Raw genomic sequence first — 26,734 nt, 5'->3', positions numbered from 1 at the left:
TTCTTTCTCTTTTTTTTTTTTTTTTGGGACGGGGTTTCACTCTTGTTGCCCAGGCTGGAGTGCAATGGCTCACTCCAGCTCAGTGACTCTGTGAGTCACTGAGACTCACAATCTCAGCTCACTGCAATCTCCACCTCTGGGGTTCAAGTGATCAAATGGAATTTAGAAACCATTTGATTAAATCCCTCAGAGGAAAGAGAATCCCAGAAAGATACAGCAATTTGCCCAAAATTCTGCTGCTAGCAAACAGTAGCCTATTTCTACTTTATTTACTCAGCTTCTCTCTATCATTTTGCCTTTTTGGGGTCAGGTTGATCTCCATTTGGGTGGGTGGTTATACCTGAGAGCCTGGGCTCTACTGACTTGTCTCTGGAGGCACTCAAGAGGGCTCAGTGCTGTGCCTCACTTCTTCAAGGTCATCCAAGACTGTAAGACAGTCTCGTTATCTGGTGTTGTAACCTCAGAGCAGCCTGCAGCATGACCAGTCACTCATTGAACAGAACAACAGCCAATTCTGTCACCTGTCCAAGGATTTGTAGCTTAGCCATGACATCTGGGGAAAGTGTTTACAGAGTCCAGCACTGGACTCACGGAAGACATGTACTCACATCTGGAGTCTAGACAGCGTGGCTCTCTCATCTGGGCTCACAGCTTCTTCACACCTCCTGCACTTCTTTCTGACTGCTTCTTTACCCTGGTTTTCATTTTACTAAAGCTTCTTCCCTCCTGCCATGTGCTTCTCTCTCTTATTTTCTTCTTCCATTTTTTTTTCTTTTTTCAAATCACATTGGGCTTAAGTTTTTCCAGATAATCCTGACAAACTTCTTAGAAACAGGTTTTCCCAACAATGAGGAGATCATACAGGCATAACGTCATGGTAGACAATGTCCTAGCAGCGTTCTGATATAAGGTTTTCTACTGACCAGCTGCATGACCTTAAAAAAATATATCACTGTGGCTTGGTTTTGACAAAGTTAGACTACATTTGGCGTAGTCCAAATGTATGTTTTTTTAAAAAGCAACAAAATCCTTTCTTCAAACAAAATTGTATGAGGAACATCAATATGGGGAAAAATGAAGAAAAGCTTTTCTGATTAACATGAGGAAGGGGGCAGAATAACTTTTTCACCTTCAAGAATCCCTAATGAATGCTGGGAGCAATAGAGCTCCTGGCATGCACAATTGGAAAATCTTTGGCCTGGATGATCTTGGAAGTCTTTTCTATTTGGTAGGTATGGCTGAAACAATAATGCTCATCACATATACTCTTTGTACCCTACACTTCTCAGCACCTTGCAGCTAGGTTTTGCAATGCAAATAGTTCTGGCCAATGTGGGCAGACATGATTTGTCATTACTGAGTCAAGACAGTGAAAACTCATGTGATTCTTGTAAGATACAATAAATCTTTCTGAGTTTATCTTCCAAGAGTTTAGCCTGTTAACTTCCTTATCCTTTGTTCTCAAACTCAACCTTCTTGTTCTTCTTTGCCCCTAGTTACCATAAACAGCCTACCCCCTTCCCATCAACTCTAATCAATAACTCACATCCATTCCCTTGGTTACCTGTACCCATTGTTCCCCCGAAACTGCATGTCTCACATGCTCCACCTCTGTACCTCATGTCCCCCTCCCCTTCTATATCTAGGAAAACATGTACAAGTAGCCAATCGAGTCAGCTCAGTTTGTGCAGTTCGACCCCAGCCCATGGGGGAGTCACACAGAGATAGGGACTGCATTAAGGATAAACCCCGCCCCCCCGGTCTCTTTGTTCTCTGTGCTCTTGCAATCTTGATTAACGCAGGTAGCACCCTTCTGCAGAAGTAAATTGCCTTGCTGAGAGAATTAAACTTTTGTCTGAGTGCTGGTTTTACTTTGTGTCACTGAGCATTTATTCCTAGAGCATTTTTATATACAACATTCTTCATACTTTTTTCCCTTGCTGCAGTGACAAAAGAGGCTGCCTCTTGCATGGGGTGTACCTATGAGAAGATGAAGTCTCTGTCAGCCTGGGTCCTTGAATGGAAATGTAGAGCAGAGATGTTTATGGTGCCACTATGGGCATACAGTATGATTGAAAAATAATCCTTTGTTGTGGTAAGCCACTGGGATTTGGAGATTAATTGGTATGCTGAAATGAAGCCAGCCTATGTTGATTAAGGAGAGAGGTAAGAAGAATAAAATTAGGAGAACAAGATCAAACTTTCCTTTAAGTTAGGGCTTATTCAGCTATCTGTGCATTGTGGAACTATCTCTTTCTACTGGGTTATATGATTAGACAAACCAGACAGTTTCCACACTGGTTTCTTTAAATGAAATTCAATAAAAAAGGAGTCTCCTGAATAATAAATAGAAATGCTTTGAATATAATTATTCACATCTCTTCAAATCTATAAAACAATTTTTAAACAAAATCCTTTCCCCAAATAGGGGTCCATACATTTCTACAGAATCCTATACCTTGGAAATAGAATGTTAGAGCTCTCAGGGCATCTTTGGAGAGGAGGGCATCAGAACAGGCTGGAGCAGAGGCTGCTTTCGTATTGTAATGCAGGACTTCCTTCCTGAGGGCTTTCTCTGTTTCTTCCCCCAAGGGCACTGTGCTAACTGAGGATCATTATTAGTAGGTATAAATACTCCAGCTCCTACCTGGGGATTAGTGAGAAGTGGAGGTAACTCTGAGTCCCATATTGTACAATGAATCCTGCAGGATTAAGCTCCAGTTACTCAATGGGTTAACTGGCATAATAAAATCCCCTTTATTGGCTGCCTTTATTTCCCTCTTTCCCTGTTCCACTCCCTTTTTCCTTACTGTTCCCCCCCGCCCCTCCGTGGTATCACATATCAATAAACCACTGCACATGAATCCTTATCCAATGATTTTGGGGGAACCCAAACCACGACAAAAGCCATTTAGCCCAGTCATTCCATTTTCCATAGGTCCAACCAGTCTCCTCCAGGAAATTTCTAAATGACATGAATTCATTGGATAAGTGATAAAATCAGGTATTTGAGTGGGTTTTTTTTCTTTTTTTAACAAAAGAGTTGAGAGTTTCTAATTGGAATTGAGTTAAATCCACTATGGAACTGTAGCAGTGCCTCCTACTGGGTTTTGCTGTTAAGAGATTGCTAAAACCCATCTCCCACTTATTAAAACAAAAGTCTTAAAAGAATGCACCTTGTTTTTATGCTGAATCTCCCATTTCCATTTGTTCACAAGTGCAAGAGTATTGTCACATGGCCATTGCCCCTAAAGTATTCCTGGTTTACTGGGTAAAGGCTGATCAATGTTCTTGGGAGAGTGTTGGACTATAGAACAGAGAATGCTAATGGATACGAAGAAAAGAGATCAGTGCTCCAAGGGGCGTAATGTCAAATAGATTTTTGTATTAGAAGCATTTGAGGGAGTGAAATGGGAGAAATGATGCTGATGATCTCAGAGTATAATGTCTGATTTCAGGAGTGGCACAGCAAAAGGAACAAATTACAAGGTATGACAACAGAAGGAAGTGGCTAAAACAAAGTGAGAACAATGGAGGAAAGATGGCAGAGAAGTATATAGCCATCAGAGTAGGGTTGTATTTCTAATTCCTGTTAGTAATGAACTTCATGTTTCTAAATGTGCACTTAGTCTTTATATTTGTTGATTTCTCAAAAATTGTTGTCACTCTCTCTCTTTCTCTTTTTTTTTTTTCTGCCAACACACCCGCTCCTCATCTTGGCTCCTTGGCTCCATAACTTTAGGAGTCTCATTTACCTCTTTTCTCTTCCCATATTCTTTGCAAATACCTCTTTTTAAAATGTTGGTGCTCCATAGGTGTAAGTCCTACATTCTCAGTAGTTCCTGGTCAGCCTTCTTCTCTGGATGATTATATCTATTCTCATGGTATTAATTCCCACCTGTATGCTGACAAGTCCCAAACCAGTATCTCTAGCCCAGACTTCTTTCCTGAGCTCCTTCAGTTGGATACCTCAGGGGCACCTCAAACCGAACGTGTTCGAAACAGAATTTTTCACAACTCCAACCTCCCACCTAAAACCCACAAAACACTTTCTATTTGACTTTTCTCTATCTTAATAAATGGCAACACTGGGATCCAAGCTTTATGAAGCCAGAGACTTTTATGTTTTATCTACTGAAATATCCCCCATAGAATGGTGCCTAAAAAAAGAGTAGTTATTAAAAACTATTTGAATGAATGACTGCTTGACTCTTCCATCCTCTATAAAATCAACTAAAAAGTCCAGTTTAGCTCTGGCTGATTAGTTGCTTGCCAAATTTCTGTCCACTTCATCACAGTGCAAAAATATAGGAGAAGTCCAATAATAGGAAATAAGTTTATCACATCATTATTAGTAGCAACTAAATTTCATATTGATATATATGACTTTAGATTGGGTAATAACTCACACTCTGTGACTGAAAAATATGAATATTATGGAAAAGGGAATAATATATAATTGCATTTTTCAAGGAAGCATTGACTATTTCAAATATAGGATATTTTTAGTACATTCATATATAACTATATATGTGTTTAATGTACAAACAAGTGACTAGAAAAAAATAGCAAAGTATTAATACTGATTTTCCTTAGATTAATGGTTTTTTAAAAATTTTATTCTTTATACTCTTGGCTCTTTACCAAGTTGTCTACAAATAAGCATGCTTCACTTTTATAACCAGAAAAAAGGTCTAAAATATTTATATGTAATAAAATCAAGGTTAAGCATTTGGTTCTTATCCTTTTTTGGGGTGGGGTGGGGATAGGATCTCACTCTGTCACCCTGGCTGAAGTGCCATAGCATGATTATGGCTCACTGCAGACTTGACCTCCCCAGGCTCAAGTGAACCTCCTACCTCAGCCTCCTGAGTAGCTGGGACTACAGGTATGTGCCACCATGCCTGGCTAATTTTTTGTATTTTTTGTAGAAATGGAGTTTTACCATATTGCCCAGACTGGTCTTGAACTCCTGGGCTCAAGCAATCTGTCTGCCTCAGCCTCCCAAATTGATGGGGTTAAAAGCATGAGCCACTGCATACAGCCTCTCTTTTTTTCATATTCTAAATTTTTTATAGTTTTCTTTTATTATTCAGTTAATTTTACTGAAAATATTTTCTTTTGATATCTAATAATGAAGTCAAATGTTTATTTTTTAATAGAACTACAAAAAAAAAAAAAAGAAAATGGTTTTATGTCCGGTGTCTCATTATTTTTTAAGTACTAATATACAATGGAATATAACATTCTTTTTATTTTATGTAACTACTTACAAAAGATCTGGGCCCTAGATGCTTCTGTAAAGAATATAGAGTCAACAGAACAATATTGCTTTTTATATTAAGGAAGGTATGGGTTAAATACCCTCATCCTGAGTTTTAATTGCCATTTATAAACTTTACGGTTCTTCAGTAAGTAAATCTGTAAATTGCAAAGCAGTAGTACCCATCACAATAAGAATACATTTCTCTGTCTCCACAGATATAGAAATATGACTAAATGTGCTATTATGAATGAAGATTGTTATATACTTATAAACTGCTCTGAGAAAGGACTTTGTGAAAGAGGAAAGTAAAAACATGACAATGAAAATTTAGAAAGATTATAAATATTCTTATGTCTACAAAATATGAGTGTACATAGAGTCTTTAAATGTGACCCATGTTAAATATAAATTTTGTTGTGAACTGAGAAAAGTTTATATCATCATTTCAAATAGCTTGGATTTCAGAGAAGAATAGCACCTAGGAAGAAAAAGACCATCTTTTGTTTCATCAGGGTTCAGTATTAATTCAAAAGAGTGAATGGATTCCTTTCTTGTTCTCTTCCCCAACCACCTACCAATTTAGCTATGTATCTCAAGCAAGCAGAGTTTTACATAAGCCTGTTCATTGCTTCCATCACACTCTCCAACACACATTCAATCACTCTCCTCTCCTATTTTGGGATAAGCAGTTGTGAAATTTTGCTGAAAATTTCTTACTGTGCCTTTGAGATTAATTCCCTCTGTTAAGTGAATACGGATGGAAATAATTAACCTTTCACTCGGTTTTAATAGAAAAAATGTAGAATTTCGGTAGCACTAACTTACTTTATAGGCTATTACTTCTATTGTCTCCATCCCATCTCTTCCCACATGTGACCATCTGGTTGGCTGAATGCAGCTGTTCATTTGTGTCATTTGCATGACTACAGGTCCAAAGAGCATAATAGGAGGCGAAGGAAATCATGCACATGTGGGAAGGGGAGAGCTGAGTTATGGACCCCGGGAGTTCTCATTTTGGATAATTTCTGAAAATGCACAGCATATCACTGCTGGGTGATGTGATTGTTAAATTGCTGTTCTGGCCTCAGAAAGGGAGCCTGGGTGCAGCAATTGGTGTTTGGGAAAAGAAACATATTTATGGTATTATATGTTCAAATGACAAGTGAGATTTAATAAGCAGGAATACAATATCTCCTGCCTTTACTGCACACCTACTCTGACCACGGGAAATGAAATGTATACAATATGGTGTTCAATGTTGAGTATCAGATACATAATCCCACCTTCTAGGGACTCTTGAGGATGTCTCTGCCTGTCTGCTTTTTTTTTTTTTTTTTGAGATGGAGTCTCACTCTGTCAGCCAGGCTGGAGTGCAATGGCATAATCTCGGCTCACTGCAACCTCCGCTTCCTGGGTTCAAGTCATTCTTGTGCCTCAGCCTCCCAAGTAGCTGGGACTACTGGCATGTGCCACCACGCCTGACTAATTTTTGTATTTTTAGTAGAGACGGGGTTTCACCCGATGTTGACCAGGCTGGTCTCAAACTCCTGACCTCAAGCGATCTGCCCACCTAGGCCTCCCAGAGTGCTGATATTACAGGTGTGAGCCACTGCACCTGGCCTGCCTGTCATTCTATACCTTAAGGACAGACTCTGGAGTTCAAACCCAGAAATCTGTGTTTTAACAAATTCTTCAGAAAATTCTGATACATACTCAAGTTTGAGAACCACTGGCAAAATCCTTCAGCCATTTACTCGAGGTGATGTTTCTTTCTACTATTTTAGATCCAACTATGTTGTTTTTTGATGTGTTTTGTTTTCACTCTTTCATTCCTTTTTTTTTTCTGGGTATCCAACAATTTTCGTTGGACAATCGAATTATGTCTAACAATTGTTTTTCTACCCTGAATAACCTCTCCACCTTGAACTTTTTTCCAGGGGTGGGGGTTACTTATTTTCATATTTTTTTCATTGATATATCATATTATAGTTGTGCATCTTTTTTAGATATGTGTGATATTTTGATATCTGTATACAATGTGCAACGACCAAATCAGGGTAATTGGGGCATCTATCACCTTAAACATTTATCTTTTCTTTGTGTTGAGAACATTGCAATATTTATTTTCTAGCTATTTTGAAACATACATTAAATTATAAACTATAATTTTTCTATTGTAGTATCAAATACTAGAATTTGCTCCTTTCATTTGACTTTGTTTGACCTTTTAATCTTTTTTAAACATCCCTTACATCATGGCCTCTTACTTCAACCCCTAGAAACTCTCCAGTGTCAACTGGATGAAGTCCAATTGTCCTGCCCTGTTCTGTAACACTCCACATGGTACAAGCTTCTGACAGTAACTTATGAACTTATTTTTTTTCTTTCTTCACAATTTAATTCTCTGGTGAAATTTATTTTCTTAATGTCTATACCATTCCTTGCACATATTTTTCCTCTGTGCTTTTGTTTACCCTCTTCTTCCAGCTCTAGATCATTCTTTTTTAATCTTTCTTGTGTTTTCTTTTCCTTTTTTTGAGATGGAGTCTTGCTCCGTCACCCAGGCTGAAGTGCAGTGTCACGATCTCAGCTCACTGCAAGCTCTGCCTCCCAGGTTCACACCATTCTCCTGCCTCAGCCTCCCAAGTAGCTGGGACTACAGGTGCCCACCACCATACCCGGCTAATGTTTTGTATTTTAGTAGAGACAGGGTTTCACCGTGTTAGCCAGGATGGTCACGATCTCCTGACCTCGTGATCCGCCCGCATTGGCCTCCCAAAGTGCTGGGATTATAGGTGCGAGCCACCGTGCCTGGCACCTTCTTGTGTTTTCAAATCCTAATCACCTCTCAGTTTTCATTTCTTTCAGGAAGACTTTCCTGTCACCTCATTTACTTACTCATTTACTTGCTTACTTACTTACTTACTGTTCATTCCTCTCCTCTGACCACTACATATACCCTATCTTATACACATGTCCCCAAGGACAAAAAATTTGATTTTGACTTTTTTTGTGTCTTTTCACCCAATAGCTTACAAGGCAGACTGAAGTGTTCATAAACCATAGTGGTCTTTGAATAATAACTCCAAAGTTTTGAAAAATAGGTAGAAGGCTTATCTTCAGTGAACTGTTATTTAGATTGACATATTAGTATTTAATTGTTGGTCATGATTCACTATCCTAACTAGAAATCACTCTGGTGTTTTGGGATGAAGGCAACTGTGCAATGAGAGGTCATTGTTCTGTAGAACAGAGGAGCTCTGACGGCCAGTGGCAGTGAAAAGCTCTGAGGATGGAATTATTGAACCAAGATAAGGAAAACTGGCACTGGCTTCAGTTTCTTTCAGTGTCAGAGAGTTGCAAGTTTTCTAGTGTCACAAAGATAATGTTCTGGTTTTCTGTCAATGATACAAAAAGAACAAGGTGGTGATGTGGGAGGAGGAAGAAAATCCATCTCTCTGCTTGCCTTTGCTACTACAGGAGAAAAGTATGCTGGAAATTGAGAAAATTACATCAACTATACAAGTCAAATGATAAACAAAGTCCTTATTGTAAATTGCAGATAAAGTTCTGATTGGCTATATGAGGTTGGTCAAGTAACTTCATGCTCTGATACTCAGACTTCATCTCTCAAATGAAGATTCGAATCCCTTTTCCTTGGGATTGTAAAAATTCAAGGAGATAATGGCTGTTCCTGGATCAGAAGTTGGCCAATTAAATCCTTGCTATTCTGGGGCTAGTATTGGGACAAGGTGTGAAGTGCAGGGTGTTCATCATACCAAGGATGACTGCCTTTATTTCCCATGTCCTGCATTCCCCTTCTGCTATTGGAGCTTTCAGGCCCAAAGGAGCTATGAAGAGAAGAAAGTCAAATGCTCAAGCAGATATGAGGGAAATAGCATGGCTATACCTTTATTAGGAAAAATAGATGTTATCCCTGGGTTTCCCTGAATACAGAAATATAAACGTCCATTTACTTGTGGAAACTATGCTTGCATAGTATCTCTAGATTTCCCGAGTCCCTGCCATGTGCCAGGCAACATGCTAGATGCAATTACATAGATCACTTCAACCTGGTCACAGCTCCATGACATAAGTTGCCCAAAGAAGAAAAAAAAAATCAAAGAAGGATATGTTGATTTCCCAGAGATATTTTTTACTCTGAAGATGATGTTCTTTCTACTCTCCCAGGATGCCATTCTGAAGCCAGCATGACCTAAGAGAAGAAGCCACACAGAAGAGGAGGTAAACTTGTACTAACTATAAAAGTTTTGATCCAAGTGGCAGCTGTATTATTAAAGCCCCTGAGTTCCCTATTTTACTTGGGATAATCTACACAAAACCATATCAGTTAAGAATATTGAAGGGTGGAAATCAATAAGAATATAACATGTCCATGCCTGGGATAAAGTTGCATACAATTTTTAAGTAATGGAGCATCCACTCCTGTCTGATCTAGATTCAAGACTCACTGGCACAGATTTATCAGTCTCACAAAACACTGGCTATTTTGTTCCTTCACTACCCCATTAGGTGTGCAGTCGTCTTGGGGCATCAGAGGTGAGTCCTTAAATGGTGGTTGGTCAACTCCGAGGGAAGCATGGGAAAGAGTATGAGACAGGTTCCCTACTCCATGCACTGGCCCTAAGCACTTAACATGGAGTCCCTCTTGTATGCTTCATTTGGTTCACAGGCTCCAGCATGACCCTGGCCTTAGAACATCATCAGGTATCCTGAAACATTTCTTTGTTCTTTTTCCTGTCTTGTGCTCATGGTCCTGCCAACCCTTGATATTTGTTTAAGGTTCTCATTAGAAGATATCCTTCATGCCTTTTCTCCTGCAAAGGAGCAGATTATCCTTTCTAGAAGAGATTGATGGCCTATTTAGAAAGATCCAATTGCTAGAAATACAGAGTGAGTTCTTTGTCCAGCTTGGAGAACAGGTGGGGCAAATCCCTGTTATTTGCTGTTGATGTTTCACCCCTCAAAAGCCCAACAAAAAGGTTTCTTGCTATAGCAATGAAAAATAAAATACAAGTTAAATTCTCAAGGCACTCCATAAGATAAGCCTTTGGCAGCATTCCCTCCTAAATTTATATTTCAACAGAGGTTATTTTTCCATATTAAAATGAACACAGGGAAATTATGAGAAGGAAGAGGAGAGGAAAAGATGGAAGAATTAGTAAAATGAATCCAAAAGGAGAAATTTAGATCTCAGATTAGCAGTATATCTCTGAAATTTTGTTCTGTCAATGCTTAATTTATCTGTGCACTAATGAAGGTAAATACTTGCTACTCTAATCTTAAAATCTCAGTGTTTCAACATAGTAAAAGCAAATTTTTCCATCACATTAGCATCTCATACATATCAGCCTTTGGGGGCTAGTGGAGGGGCTGTATACTCTGTTTCACACAGTCATTTGGGAACCTAGCTCCAGCTTGTAGCTTGCCATCTTTAAGAACTCAGGTTCTCCAATTATATTCTTTGCTTTGGGCAAAATGAAATAAAAGCACAAGTGGAGAATATTTCAGGAAGCTTCTAGGGGTTAGGACTAAAAGGGGCATACTTTCTCCAACATTCCATGGGTCAAAATTCAGAAATACAGCTTCATCTGTCTGTAATGGAAGCTATAAATACAGCTTAGTTGTGTAAACGGGAATTTTAAAAAGCAGGATTTGGAGAAAACCCACATTGTTTGGTAATAATTTGGGACCAGAGCTAGGAATGGCTTTCCCCACTAGTAGTACTTCTGGCTAAGAGAGGAGTGTCCAACCAAGCTTTGGGAGTCTCTGGTTAGCCTTTTTGAACATTTAAACTGCATGTGGTAAAAGTAAATTTGACCTTCTTTTGTACTGTGTACAAATTCACAAAATATACCAGTAATTAATTTTTTGAATGTAAGTGAAGATGTTTTATGTACTAGTTTAAATCTTAAATTGATGCTGCCATGAAAACATTTCATAGGTGTCTATATTTCTGCTGGCTTAAAATTTAAAATACATTTAAAAAATTATAATCTGTAATGTACCTGAAATAAAATTTTGAGCAGAAAATAACCCCAAAATTGGTGTGTTATTTTCTCCCAAAAGCTTTCCTTTAAGTAGAAATAGAAAGGGTTACTGTAGGATTAGCATGGCAAGTAAAAATATTCTTTCAGCAAAACAGACATTATTCTATTCAAAAATACATAATGGCAAATACTCAATAGTTGATTATAGATCAACATTTGGGTAATAGAGTTGTTGTAATTTCCCCACACTCCTCTATGTTGCCATTACAATGCACTAAAAAGCGTTATTAACACTATGATAAATTACATGTGCATAGAGATATATAAGTCAGAGTTTAACTAGAAAAATAAAAACCAGTTCCGGTACCTATGCTTAGAGAATTGGTTATACAGGTGATGGAGGAATTTAAAATGCAAATAAGACACAATAGAGTAATCTAAGATATTTAAACAGCAGGAAACCACTCCTAGTATGAGGCTGGAGAGATAAAGGAAGGAGGTAGTGTTCCCTGGCATAGGGGCTGGGGTTACCGAGTGGAAGCCCGAAGCATAGCAGAAGTGTCCTGCAGGAAGTGGCAATGTGGAGATTATGAAGGTGCTGGATATGAAGGATGTGAAGGAGCTGGCCCTGTGGAGAGTATAAAACCAGTGTCCAAAAGTCTGCTGGCAGAGAAGAAGAGAAACACTGGGTTTCTTCTCTCCTTACCTCTCACCTCCCACAAGCTTCTGCCTGTGTCTACCATTGACCAAACACAGCCAAAGTGTGGCTAATAGTCAGAAAGCAAAATGCTTGGTACCTGCTTTTCCTCTGATAACACAGAGGAACAGAGAGTAAAGACCAATGCCTCCGAAACAAGGACACCCAGGATCATCAAATACAATGAATGCACCTAGGCAGATCATCATGCGTGCTTTATATTCTCCACTGATTTCTCTTATTCAGAGCAAATGAATGATAGCCTCTCTCCATGTAGCTTCTTCAAGAGTACCTACAAGTTCAGAAGAATTCCAAAGCCTTCAAGTCATGTCTTTGAGTAAAACTAATGTTTGGTTTTAATAAATTGCTACCTAAGTTTCCAAAACATATGTTGGAAGTTTGATTTTTAAAATTGTGTTCTTGCTAGAAAAAAAATTTTTAAAAATAAACTAAAATAGTTGGCAAAATGCATCTAGACTTCACACCTAGAAGATCCTCTCCAAAAATATCTGAGAGATGAACATAGGAAAGAGATTGTGTACCTTGAGAATCTGAGTGGCAAATGCTTTAAACTAAATGTCAAACTGACAGAACAGGTTGATAAACCCTGGGAATTCATTCCCCAGTCAACAAGCAAGAACTACACAAATAAATTCCCATACTTCCTACACTTCTCTAAAAATCTGTAACCTTTCTTTAGAGTTAGTTCAAAATCATGCAAATAACCTCAAAGATAAATAATTTGAGACGTGCTGCTTTTTGAAAGGTGATAGAAATGAAACTGAAGTTGCAGAAATAAAAAGAGTTGGGCACAGGGAGAATCTCAGGGCAGTAATGAAAATGGCACATTTTCAACCCGGTAGTGCTAAACCTTATTAAAGAAATGTCTGGAAACATGTAAAATGCTTTAATAGTTCATAAAAATAATGAGAGTTCCAACAACTTTAGCCAAATGGATGTCACCAGAATTCTCTAAGGCTGGTGTCTAACGTGTATTTTGTTTGTGAAAAGCTGTTACTTTTTTTTTTTTAAGAATGAATTACAGTCTAATAGAAACAGCCAGAATTGTGTAGCCCAAACAACCTAATATGAGGCTGATTTAGGTATCTACTAAATGTATGGCCTTGGAACAAAGCATTTTCTCACGAGAACCCTCAGTTATTTCTTCAGTGAAAAGGAGAAATTACTTCTCCTATGGTTTGTGATAGGAATTAGCAATAATGTTTATAATGAGCTGACACATAGTAAATCAGTGTTCCATAAGTCTTGCTTGTGATTATTATCTTATTATTTGAGCATTTGTGCATAACACAAATTGACAAGGTAGCTTCCTTTAATATTATAATTTTTCTCTTCTCATCAAGAAAGAGATTATAACTTCTTGGAGACACCTTAAATATGCAAACATCCGTGAGAGGAGTTACTTCTTTAAATAGTATCTGTGAATATAGTGGTTATTTTTAATACCCTTGAAAAGCTCAGTTGACAGTCACCAAAGAGCAAAATTGGGGCAGGTAGTTGAGTGGAAGGAGGACTTGCAGAAAGCTTTAATTCACATATTAATTGAAATGCTTGTCCAAAATGCAGGTAACTAGACACCATGCCTAGGATGTTAGAGCCCAAGAATCTGTATATTTACTAGGCAAGCCAATTGACTCTGAATTATGTAGCCTGGAACCTCACTTGGAAAAAATCACTGCTTTACAGAAAATATGAGAAGTTGCCAGGGAGGAGCAATTGAGAGTGGTGAGTGGTCATCCAACACAGACTACAGCTCCTTAAAAGTTTTGCTAAGCTTCTTGATTCTACCTTTTTTGTTGCCAAACAAACAAGAATAGACTGAGAGTAACCCAAAGGGTTTTATGGATTGATGCCACAGCTTTGAGTGCAGGAAATCCTTTAAATGCCAGAACCTGTCGTTGAGGAGAGGGGAGTGGTATCTACAATTACATATTTAGAATTGCATTTTGGCACGATTAAAAAGATAGTCACTTTTTCAAAGTATAGTGAATGTATCAATGCAGGTAGAGGGCCAAGAACCCACATTACCAGGGAATGGACAGTTCTCATTTTGGCAGAGATGGAGGGTGGGCAGACTAGTATGACCCTGACTCACATTTCAGAATAGTAATTGTGCTTCTCCTTTGCCACTTGACCTTGACCTTTTCTTGTCATATTTTATTTTCTGTCTTCTGTCTGCTATGTTTTGTACTCACCACATCTACCACCCTTTCTTCTTACTCATCAATGATTTGAATTGGCCTGTGGCTAAAAAGGTCACTCGCCTACCCTATATATCCCAGCCCAAATGTTAAAGAAGTGACTTACTTCCAGATTCCATAATGATTCTATAATGAGTAATAATAATGACAAAAATCATCATTGCTTTATTAATACTCCTGCCACTACTAGGCTACTAGGAATATAACAAGTAAATGCAAAGGTATGCCAGAAAAACTAAAATTATTTTTTAAAAATGTTCTTATGGTTATCTATGTTATTTCCAGTAAAAATACTTAAACAACATACAGTTTCATTGTTACAACAGTATTTTTCAGGGCCGAGATGATGAACCATCAGTAAATTCATTCCAGATTCAAAAGGAGAACCCACTAGTAGTTTGCTCCTCCCCCTGTAATATCTTACTGTGACAGAAATAAACTCAAATTGCCAAATCACAGAGTAAATATGCAAGCTTCCTTTGCTGGTAGAAGTCTGTGAAATGTGTTCCTCCTGCTCTTTGGATTTCTGAACATGAAATTGAGTACCTTGTTCTTGGATCCAGCTGACAATCAAGAGAAGCTCACTGTTTTACATATTAGCCTCTGTAACTCTCTTTTTCCTTTAGACCTAGGTGACTTATGAAGCTGATAGCAGACCCTTAGAATCAGGAAAAGACCAAGGCTGAAGTCTTTATTTAATCTGATTTCATGGAACATCCCCTTTTTCTTTTGGATTATAGGTGCTGTGAAGTATAACACTTGAGCTGTATGTCAGTTTCAGTTGAGGCAGTTTAATAATTTTACATACACGATCAGTTTCACAACTGATTGTCTTCCTTGTTCCAAATCTAGAGAAATGGTAAATTTACTGACTCTGGATCTCAGTAAATAAGAGGCAAATATAGAAAATACACCCTGAGGCATGGACTCTTCTATTAAATATATGATACTATTTACTAAAATCGTTAAACTTAAATATGGCCACTGATTTTTAAAAATTAATTGCCTTTTTAAAGAACAAATATAGATTTACAGAAAAATTGAGATTATAGTACAGAGAGTTCCCATAGTCCATCCCCTCTTTTGCACACAGCTTCCCCAGTTAAAATCTTGCTTTGGAGTAGTGTATTTGTTACGATTAGTAAACCAATATTGATACATTATTATTAACTGAAGTCTACAGCTTATTGTAAGGCTTACTCTGTGTTTTACCTTCTATGAGTTTTGACAATGCATAAAGACATGCATCCACTATTGCAGTATCATACAGAACAGCTCATCACCCTAAAAATCTATCATATGTCACCTACTTATTCCTCTCCACTCCCCTCTGCCTGTTTTCCTCCTGGCAACCACTGATCTTTTCATTATCTCCAGAGTTTTGGCTTTTCCAGAACATCAGACAGTTGGAATAATATAGTATGCAGCCTTTTTTGACTGGCTTATTTCATTTAGTAATGTGTATTTAAGTTTCCTCCTTGTCTTCTCATGGCCCTTTTTTTTTCACTGAGTATTTTATTGTATGGATGTACCACAGTTTATTTATTTATTCTTCTACTGAAGAACATCTTGAATGCTTACAGTATTTGGAGACTACTCATAAAACTACTATAAACATTTATAAGCAGGTTTTTCTTTGTGGACATAAGTTTCCAGCTTAATTGAGTAAATCCTTGGGAGCGTAACTGCTGGATTGTACAGTAAGACTATGTAAGCTTTGTAGAAAGCTGCCAAACTATCTTCCAAGGTGGCTCTACCATTTTTCATTCCTACCAGCAATAAATGAGAGTTCTTGTTGTTTTACAACTTTACCATCATTTGGTGGTAGTGTTCTTTGGATTTTACTCAAATAGGTGTGCAGTGGTATCTTATTTTAATTTGCAATTCCCTGAAGACATGATGTTGAACATCTTTTAGTATGCTTATTTGCCAGGTCATCTATATATATCTTCTTTAGTAAGGTTTTAGTTGAGATCTTTGGCCCATTTTTAAAATTGGATTGTTTATTTTCTTACTGCTGAGCTGTAAGAGTTCTTTGTATATTTTGAGCACAAGCTCTTCATCAGTTATGTGTTTTACAAATCTTTTCTCCCAATGAGTGTTTTTCTTCTCATTCCCTTAACAGTGTCTTTTGCAGGGAGGAAGTTTTTATTTTTAATAAAGTCAGTGTATCAGCTTTCTATTTCATGGATTCTGCTTTTGGTGTTATATTTAAAAGCTTGTCACCAAACCCATGGTCACCTGGATTTCTTCTTTTATCTTTTGGTACTTTTAAAGTTTTGCAGTTTGCATTTGGATCTATGATCCATTTTCAGTAAACTGTGGAGTGTCTGAAATCTGTGTCTAGATTATTGTTTTATATAGAATGTCCAATTGTTCTGGAACCATTTATTAAATGGTTATCTTTTATCCATTGAACTGCCTTTGCTCTTTTGTTAACTATGAAAGATAGGTTGAAATAGTAAATTTCCCGACTCTGATTCTGAGTACAAAAGTAATTGGTTAAACCAAATACAGAAAATCTATACTGAAACGTGCCTTAGTATATCAAATATTTGGTAATGTTTGCTAAGATCCTTAAACTCAAACACAGCCATTAATTTTCCTGTTTCATCAGAGACATAAATATTTCACTGTGGCTTGAATTCTAATAATGAAGTAATCATTTACTGAATGTGAGATGCTAAGCTCTGTCTCTCTATATATATTCATTTAATCCTCACAAAACCCTTATGAGGTGTTATCAATATCCACATGGAGCATATCATAGAATGGTGGTTTACAGTAGTTAAATACCTCATCCAGTCAGTATACGGCAGAGCCAGGATGGGAAGTCACCAGGTGATTCCAGGAGCAAACATCTTAAGCACCTTTTGATAATTTCTTCATGTTCTCCTTTAAAACTTAAGAGTCCTCACTTTAATTGGCTTCCACTTCAGGATTGTGGTGAAATGACTGCGGCAGTTCTGGGTCTCACACCTCTTCCAGGAACTTTAAAAAAGAAAATCAATGGAACTTTTTCTCAGAGAACTTCTTAGACTTCCCCTTTCATTTTGGTTGTTTGTGTATTCCTAAAACAACTTCAGCGAGCTGGGGAGTGACGAAAGGTGATTGACTTTGCCATATAGTGTTGATCAACTGCTGTTGAGGGAATTAAAATTATCTCTAGAAATATAAGGCCCCTTGAGCTGGGGATAGTCAGGTTTCCTTGCATGGGATGGTGATGATGAGAAGACACCTATTTGGAAATAAGCTAGGCTCTGAATAGAAGCCAAGAATTTCCATGATAGCTGTTTGTATACTTTCCTAATCACGTTGCACCTTCCAGCCTCATCTCCTGTGTACTTTCTTTAACTTCACTTAAACTGGATGGTCACTGTTTCTAATTATGCTCATGATAAGCTCCCTCTGTGCCTTTGCTACTTTGCAGAAGCATTGTACTTTTGAGTCGAAGACAGCTGGTTGCAAATTCTAGTTCTATTCACCCAAAGTGAGTAACTTACACTCCCCCCATCCTCAGTTTACTCCATTGCAAAAATAGAAATCATAGATACCTCATAGATTTACAACAACTATAAATTAAAAGAAGAACTTATTGCAATGCCTGTGGTGAGGAAAAATAAATGATTCCTTGAAATACCTCCTTGATAATACCTCCTTGCTAATAGCACACAATTGTCTTCTGGCTTCATCTCCATCTTATCTATGTCAAGAGTTGAAAAATAACCAATGTATGAAAAGAGGGAAACATGGTAGTAAAAGCTTTTTTTCTAAATGTTTCATTTTAGACATTGGAAAAATAAACTTCTATAAAGTATGTTCAGAATCCTTGCCATGAGCATGAGGCAAGGAAAGGAGCCAGCCTCTTACGTTACCTTCTGTTCCTCACAAAAGTGGCTCCTAGTGCCTGCAAAGCCTGAATTTCCCTCCCCTGCCATTGACATCTGGCTGATTCCTTTATTTCTTCTTAAAAATGTCCCCTCTACAGAGAAGATATTGCTGATCCTTCAATCTTTCAAGCTCATTAAGTCTTCTGTCATTGGTTCAGACAACACTCCATCCTTCCCCTCTTGTAGCCCTCACATGTGTGATTATAGGTTCTGTCTTTGTCTTCTTCCCTGACTTGTGATCTCTTGAGGACCCAGGTGGCTTTATCTCCTTCACTGCCAAAGCCTAGTGCTAGTCTGGTCCCTGGCACACACACAGGCACTTAAACACAGCTCTTAGTTAAGTGCATGAACAATTGGAACCTGGACTGAAAAGTGACAATTCTCAGAATCCAGAAAGCTAGATAGACTTATTTGTTTGCTGCATATGCCCAGAAAAAAGTAAGAAAAATTAGCAGAAATAAAATATTTCTAAAACAACACGTAGATCTACTTACTGCCTTGTGGGAGTATTAAATGTCCAAACTGTTCTGTGAAAAGTAAAATGATAACTACATTGGGTAAGTTTTGTTTCCAGTTGACAGACACATTCTTGTATAAGTGTCATATCATTCTTATTGAATCAAACCACATTTTACAAATGCAAAAAAATGGAGCAATAAGAAAATAAAGTATAAGAAAAAACAGAGGTAGACATGGCAGTAAAAGTAATTAAAATTAAAATAAAGGATGTGAGGCAAAATTCCCTGAAACATCTTTAAAATCCCACAGAATATTACAAAGAAAATGTTTAGAATGACTTAAACACAAATAAGGTGACTGATCTCATTAATATGTTAATCACATTAGACAATTTTTTTTGTATATTGAAAAATAATGCATAAAATTTGTTGATTTAATTTCACTGGTTCCTGAAGTACAGCATTGAAATTAAACACTTCAGATAACAACTTGAATGTTCCAAATGCAGTTCATTGCAAACATGGAAAAAACCAAATATCATACAGTGTGCTGCTGCATGGATTTTGGCATTTTTCAATTCTCCTTGAAATGGGAAGGAATATCTCCTTGAAATGGGAAGGAAGGTGATTATCATCAAGAGATCCGTGAAAGGTGACTAGTATAAAGTTTGTATTTTAAAAAGTTGAAGCCTGAGAGAAATGTATTTATAGAACATTTATGACGGGAGGAGAATGGTGTAGAACACAGGATTGGAATTCAGATTTTTGTAGGTTTAAGTTCTAATTTCCAGTCAGCTATTTATTGCTATTTAGTCACTCTGACATTGTTTTCAAAGCTACTTGATAAGGATAATAATTACAATTAAAAACTCCATATTATTTTTGTTTGACTCAGAAGTAATATACACCAACCAGCTGACACATAAATAATGGCACAATAAATAGTCAGTTTAATTTTATTGTGTAGAATAAGAAGTCACTTCTTGTCAACAAGACAATAGGCTGCTTCCCTAACATGAAATCAAGTTCATTTGAACACTGAAGTTGAAACCACCAACAGTTACAAATACTCAGGTAAAGAGCAATATATTTGGCCAATGTCATACAAAGAAACAGTCCTTGTCTATTACAAATTGCATTTATCATAAAACCTACTGACAACTTTGGTAAGAAGGCCTCAAAAGGAAAATATTTGCAAAACTAGGAAATGCTCTGAGGGCTCAAAGGAGAAAAAGACACTACTGCCAGCAAAAATACCTGTAAGAAAGCTTTGTTCTCAGTTGAACTTTTTTTTCTGTCAGTCTAAAAACCACCGGTTTCCTCCACCAAATGCAAAAACCAGTAGAGGAAACAGAACTGATGGATGAGTTCAAAGCCAGATTTCCTTAAGCCTGTGATGGCAGGTAGCGTCAGGGATAAAGATTGCTTCTTCAAGTGATGTGATTTCTTGAACTTAATTTCACAGTCTATCAGTTACGTGAGAGACATTATTTTCTTCAGCTTGGTCAAGTCAAAAGCAAGATTTCACAGATATAAATAAAGAGAGGGAGTAATGTCTTCTTTCAGGGGAATATTATCCCCTAGAGACACGAACCAACTTCTTGTAACTGTTTGTACCTCTGATGTTTCCTGAAAGGTTGGTTAAACCATGGAATACCTTTAATAGCTCCAGCTTCCTCATGTGGAAAAAAAAGCCTAATAATATCTTAAATGTACAAATAAAGGATATTGCAGCAGTGGATAAAATGTCACCATAAGATTTACAATATCGGTGGTATTGTGTTACTGTTCTTAGGTATATCTTAATGCCTTTAACATACTTCTCTTGTATGATTTGGAAAACAGATCCTTTTAGCTAATAGAAACAAAATCAAAACAAATAATTTTCAGAAGGAATCAGCCTTCAGTGGTAGATTTGTGGGTTGTGTAGTATAAGAAGACTAGCAGAGAAAATTTTGATGTATTTACGTATTAATTCATTTTTATGTATTTATGTCCTCCCTTGTTCCGCAAAAGATTTAAGATGCCTAAAAACAACACAACATGATTTTTAAAAATTAAAAATAACTCAGTGAGGAAATGAGGGCAAATAAAAGAAAGAAAGAAAAGATAGATTGACAATTGGTACAAAACCTACTGGCCATGTGGTTTAGAATATGTGTTGTTTTGTCGATGATTCGGAATTAATTTTCAGTGAAACAGTTGCCGAAACGGTTATGGGCCAACAGAGATTTTACTTTTCAAAGACCGAGAAGAAATAAAGTGGTCCTGACCTGCTTCCCCTGGAAAGTACTTCTTGGACCCCACCATGATGGTAGGCGACCCAGTCTACTTGGCTGAAGTTCCTGCATTTGACAGCCTGTATAGCTACAGCTTAATCACTGCTGAAACTTCAACAGAGGAAAAGGGGTATTCTAGGTATAGTGAAAGTTAAACTTCTTTCTCTGTTATTCTGTATGCCCTGCATATGGTCATCACAGATAATGCCTGCCAGAAAAGCTTCACAAGCCTCCCAAGGCAACATCATATCGAAAGAAAATGGCCTCAGCGATAATGTAAATAGCAGTTTTTATTGTAGATTGGACCACTGGAATCCACAGAGAGGATTTCCAAGGTCATGGCCTCAGCTATAATGTAAATAGCAGTTTTTATTGTAGATAGGACCACTGGAATCCACAGAGAGGATTTCCAAGGTCATGACTGTGTGGCTTTTCTCTCTCTCTAATTCTTACCCAGGGATCGTCTATGTCAAGAATGACAAATAGATTTTCATATTGAGTTACAACTTAGCTCAATTGTTAATTGGTAGTTGATAGCTAACATTATACGTTGAGCAAAATTCTGTGCCTGAATCTGGCCCCAGTGAGAAAGACTAATGTGATCAATTAATGATATTGGCCAAGAGAGTGGGAATAAGGGTGGTGGCAACTGCACTAAGCATATCTGGTTTCAAGAGTTTTCTGTTTTTTAAATTCTGATTATACCCCAGAGGTGTAGGAAATTGACCTTATGGTACCTATATTTCTTTCCTAAGACCCTTTCAGAAAGGGTGATGATGAGGCAAGTGTTTTCTCAACTCTATATAAGGAAAGAACGATGACTTTCCTCCATTCTGTGATTGCTTCCATGTGTATTTGTTGTTGTGAACAAAGTACCAATATGAACAAGAGCATATTTCATATATTGAAAAAAATATCCAATTTAAGCAGAATTGATCTGGATTGCAGATGAAGAGCGAGAAAAGGGATCCATATCCAGGGTCATATATTTTCTGTCATTACGTTACAGATCTTTTCATTACATTAATTTGCTATTAAGCCAGAAATAGGCAGTTATGACAATCTTCTGCTTCTAGTGTGTAGGTGGTTTCCAATTTTAGACTCTTCCTATTATGGATGGTAGAATGATTTCAAGTCCAACATAAGTCATGTTTGCCTTCTAAGATTCTGGAGGTATTACTTAATCCTCTAGGAATATGAAAAGTATTGTGGACATTATCATGATTGAAAGGGTAAACACAGATGTGTGTTGCCAGTGAATTTTTGAGCATGAATAGTGTGAGAACATCATCGATGGAATTCCAAGAACTTAAAATGCTGTGGGAAACTGGCTCCCAAAAAGTTACACAACATCTGACATGCAATTATCCTTCCACTAATCATTTCACTAAGAGTCAGTAGTGTTCATGAGGCTAGTTAGTTGCTTAAAAATGTTTAGAGGAGAACATTTAAAACTAGCATGAAGTTGTAACTGTAGACTGAAATTGGTAGCTGAAGATAATGATAGAATCCAGGCAGTTACTATTATTTTCATATATAAATGTGTATAATGTATTGATCCATGACTGGAGTCATCGGTGATGTTGTAAAAGATCATAAAACTTGCTTAGAGAGCTAAGGCTTCTCAAAATTGGTAGGTGAATTTCTTTTTACTGATGTTGAATGTATTTACATTTTTATTATTGGAATAGAAATCTGTTTGGTAGGAAGCGAGCAGGTGTCTCTGAGGAGATATCACAGTGGGGAATGTTTATGGAATTTCCATACTTGGTTTCCACCCAATAGTACATATTTCATAACATTTCAGCTAAATTAGCACATTCATTTTTGTGTTATATGGGGGTGGGAAAGAACTAACCTTTTCTAGTTTTTGAAAATTAATCAGACATTTTTAGCTTTCATTTTCTTTTGAAATAAGAAATAAAAGTTGCAAATATGAACTTCCACCTTGGCAGGATTAAAAACTCATTCAGGCATGAAGAAAATCAATATCAAGTCAGGAGAAAAAGGAAATGAGAAGGCTCAATTATGAAGGTTTGAAATAAAACTCCTGTGCACAATGAGTCCTATCTTTTCAATGTCATCCCTGGTAGCTGCTGATCCCTACAAAGACATGAACTTATGAATCAGGAAGTATAGTACAGCACGGTTGAGGAAACGCTCTCCAAGGGAGAGCTTCTGCATGACTGCTGCTGCCTTCAGAGAATCTCATAGCCATCACTGATACCTCTAAGGCAGGTATTTAGAAGACGAAAGCTTGACCTGGTACCTGAGAAAAGCCACCTGACCAGGAATATGCATTATGTTATATGAATAAGAAGTAAATTTTTATTGTGTTAAGACATTAAGTTTTGAATTTGTTAGTTTCAGCTGCTAGCATCATTTTAACTAACATGGACAATTCTTCTTATCATCTCCAGAAATTTTTCCAAAGTGTCTCAAAATAATAACAAATTAAGTAAAACGATATTCTTGCTAGGTAAAGCCAGTTTTCAAGCAAATGTTCTAGACCCCAAATCCCTCCTCTAGAGAAATTAGAGATGAGCCTCCAATTCCCCCACCTGTCACATACTTCCACTACAGGGTTCACAGGAAAGAATATACCCACCACAAAGGTGCCATATAGAATGGGTTTCCTAGCAAATAGGACCTGGAGGTATTGTGATATAATAAGAAATATATTTGTGGATTCTGCCCCAGATTCCTGACATACAGAGCTCCTAAAACCCTGGTGTATAGGGGTGCTAGGATAATTTTTTGTTCTAATATTTGGTCTTTGATCCAGGTTCCTGACACAGAGCTCCTAAGACCTTTGTAATTTTCTGAGTGATAGGAGCATCTGGCACAGAGCTCCTACATTCCTTGGAATTTCCTGGGTGAGAGCAGTATCTTTTGTTTTCTGGTTGCCAGGGAACCAACAATGTGATTAGAAGATTGGAACCTTCAGCTCCTGCCCCGAAATCCCTGGACCTCTGAGGAGAGGAGAGGGGCTGAAGGTTGAGTTGATCACCGATGTCAATGACTTAATCAATCTTATCTATGTAATTATGCCTCCGTAAAATCCCAAAATGACTAATTTCAAATAACTTCTTGGTTAGTGAAAACATTTGCATGCCAGGAGGCGCTCACACTCCAACTCAACAGGTATGGAAAATCCTCCACTCGAGGCTCTTCAAGACCTGGCCCTATGTATCTCTTCATCTGGCTGTTCATCTGTAGTCTTTATTATATCCTTTATTAATAAACTGGTAAACATAAAGTGTTTCTCTGAGTTCTATGAGACACCACAGCAAATTAATTGAACTCAAAGGAGGGGACCATGGAGACTCCAATTTATAGCCAGTTGGTCAGAAGCATAGGTCACAACCTGGGGCATACGACTGGCATCTTAAGTTTGGGCAGGTTTTTGGGACTGAGCCCTCAACCTGCGGGATCTGATGCAATCTCCAGGTAGCTGTGACAGTATTGAATTGAATTGGAAGACACCCAGCTGGTGTCCACTGCAGAATTGCTTGGTGTGTGGGAAACACTCCACAGGCACCTGGTTACAGAAGTGTTAAGTGGGTGTGTGAGTAGAAAAAAACACTATGATTTTTCCCATCCATATTATATTCCCAACTCAATTCTAGGTAATCCTTTTAGTTTTCTAACAAGCAAACAAAACAATGAGCACCTTAATACTGAGCGCTACCTTAGGAAGGCTTAACTGACTTCCAGGACTAAGAAAGGCAAGATGCTTTATGTAAGGTAACAGGTTGTATATTAAGGCTCCTGGATATTTTGTTTATTTGCCTTTTTTGCATGGAGTATCAAAGCAATAAACAATTTAATGTCAGGCTAATAGTGTGGCTGGAACATGAAATTTATAGAAGTAGTAAAAGCAATGATTTATGTTCTAAACTGAAAGGGTAATCACGTGATCTAAGACTGGCAGAATCAAAAGTCAAAACTGCTGTCAGTCATCTGGAAGTTTTCAAATATTTAGACATTTGGCAGTAAGTGAACAAAAGGTTTGAATAAGTCACAATTTTTTCTTTAGCTTTTGAGAAAATTATTTTGGTATGTATATTAAATATTAATTGAGATAGTATATTTCAAATATGCATTTTAAATTGTACAGTAATATAGTACTACCACTATTTAAAAACCTTCGGTTATAGCTTTGGTAAGGCAGCTATTCAAAATATACTTTAAATTTTTTATTGCCTGATAGATACTGCCCATACAAAATATCCTTCCAGAGATATGACAATAGAGTAATTTTACTGAAACATTTCCTAATTTTTCCAAGAATATTCTGAACAACCATATGGAAATGTGAAATTTTCAACTAAGTGATGGTTTTCTGCAGTCATTGAAAGCAAAATAGAGAAATGCAACTGTGAATCTAGACTCAGAGGTTTAAAAAAAAATCAGGTAGAGTCCTAAACAAATTAAGGCTGCCCTGGTTCATGCTCTGGCATTAATGTTCCATATGAATTTTGCTAAAACATATGCAAGTACTAGAATTTGTGGTCAGCAATTGTGGACAGGTTACGTTTTCTTTAAATCCAAGATACTTTTAATTGCTCTAGGCTTGTATTATTAAGAGGATCCATTGAAAGAAAAGATAGAATCCTTGAATTTATATTCTTTTTATTTTATGAGATTCCTAGATAAGAATCTTAGGATTATTATGGTGGGGGAGAATTGGGAGGTTAACTTAACTGGGTTATAGCCTTTGTATCACATAAATAATAGTAACAATAAGTAGTTAGCAAATATCAACCATTGGTCTTAGATGCTATTGCAGAATTCTTTTTACAGAAAGAAAACAAATTCTGTATTTTTGAAAAAGTTTACAATCTAGTTAAGTTTTGAAAAACAAACACTTTAAGGATTGATATAAAGCAAAATATTAAAAAGTAAGCGTTACAGGGATGCCAAAGAAGACTGGCATTAATGGATAATATTACCTCCAAAAGAGCTGAATATTTGAGGTTGATCTTAAAGAGTATGATGGATATAAATTAGTGAAGAGTAGAGAGATAGAGTTCCAGACTACAGCAGGGTAAGAACAGGGAAGAAACACTAATGAAATTTATATTTACACACTTTTTCATGTAGGTGAGAGTTTAATTTACCTTGAGAATGCAGCATCTAGGAATTGTGCTTTTTGTGCCTCTTTCAGCAGATTTTTTAGTTCATAATTTTCCTCTGGCCCTGGTTGTAAGATATTTATGCTCGACTGTGTTCATTGTTTTTTGTGAACTTATAAAAATTGCTTTTTATTAGTCTATAAAAGCCATGTTTGGAGACAGCCTAAAATAAAAATTAATGCAACTTATCACCCTACAGCATGGAACAAGTGCCTGTTTCAGTCTCTTATTTAAGCACTGCAGATGCGTTGAAACCTAATAAAAACTGTTCCCTGGCACATCAACCCTAACCAGAGAGTAAGAAGCTAAAAATCTGTGAATCACCTACAACCAAAGGGAAGTCTTTTGAGAGCTGCATTGTTAAAACTCTGAGAACAGGTATGTCATGTCTAGAGGCCTAAAATCTGGGCTTTGTGAAGAAGCAAATGTTTATCACTTAGTAAATACTCTTTCTCCTTCATCACCTTGACTTTTTAAAACAATTAGTCCTTTTAACTGTGATATGGCTCTCTTTGGCTTTGAAATATATCTTGCTGGACAGAAAAGGAAGCTGCATTCTTTATGGTCCTGAAATAATAATTGCAAGTAGTAAGACATATGAGATGTGTTAGTTTAAGGCATGTGCAATAACTATCTCTCTCTATCCATGAGGGTGAGGGTCATAGAAAATACATAAAAATGAGCCAGTTTGGAAAATCATAACAGTAACAGCAATAATAATGATTATTATTATATTACCAACACAAACACAGCACACAGCCCTGTGGATGTGA

General features: G+C 37.1%; 1 long non-coding RNA gene across 1 annotated transcript in view; it reads left to right on the top strand.

Moving 5' to 3' along the window:
* Positions 1–917: 917 nt before the first annotated feature.
* Positions 918–26,734, top strand: part of LOC105526684 — a 109,605-nt gene continuing 83,788 nt past the window's right edge. Inside the window, exons 1-3 of the long non-coding RNA XR_001004124.1 lie at positions 918–1,228; positions 2,939–3,004; positions 5,482–5,571. This is a non-coding gene — a long non-coding RNA (uncharacterized LOC105526684). The remainder of the gene's footprint in view (positions 1,229–2,938; positions 3,005–5,481; positions 5,572–26,734) is intronic.

Source organism: Colobus angolensis, unplaced genomic scaffold, assembly GCF_000951035.1.
Source record: "Colobus angolensis palliatus isolate OR3802 unplaced genomic scaffold, Cang.pa_1.0 Scaffold6, whole genome shotgun sequence".
Classification (NCBI taxonomy): domain Eukaryota; kingdom Metazoa; phylum Chordata; class Mammalia; order Primates; family Cercopithecidae; genus Colobus; species Colobus angolensis.
Note: the sequence above shows the minus strand (reverse complement) of the source record. Positions and strands in the feature narration are given on the sequence as shown.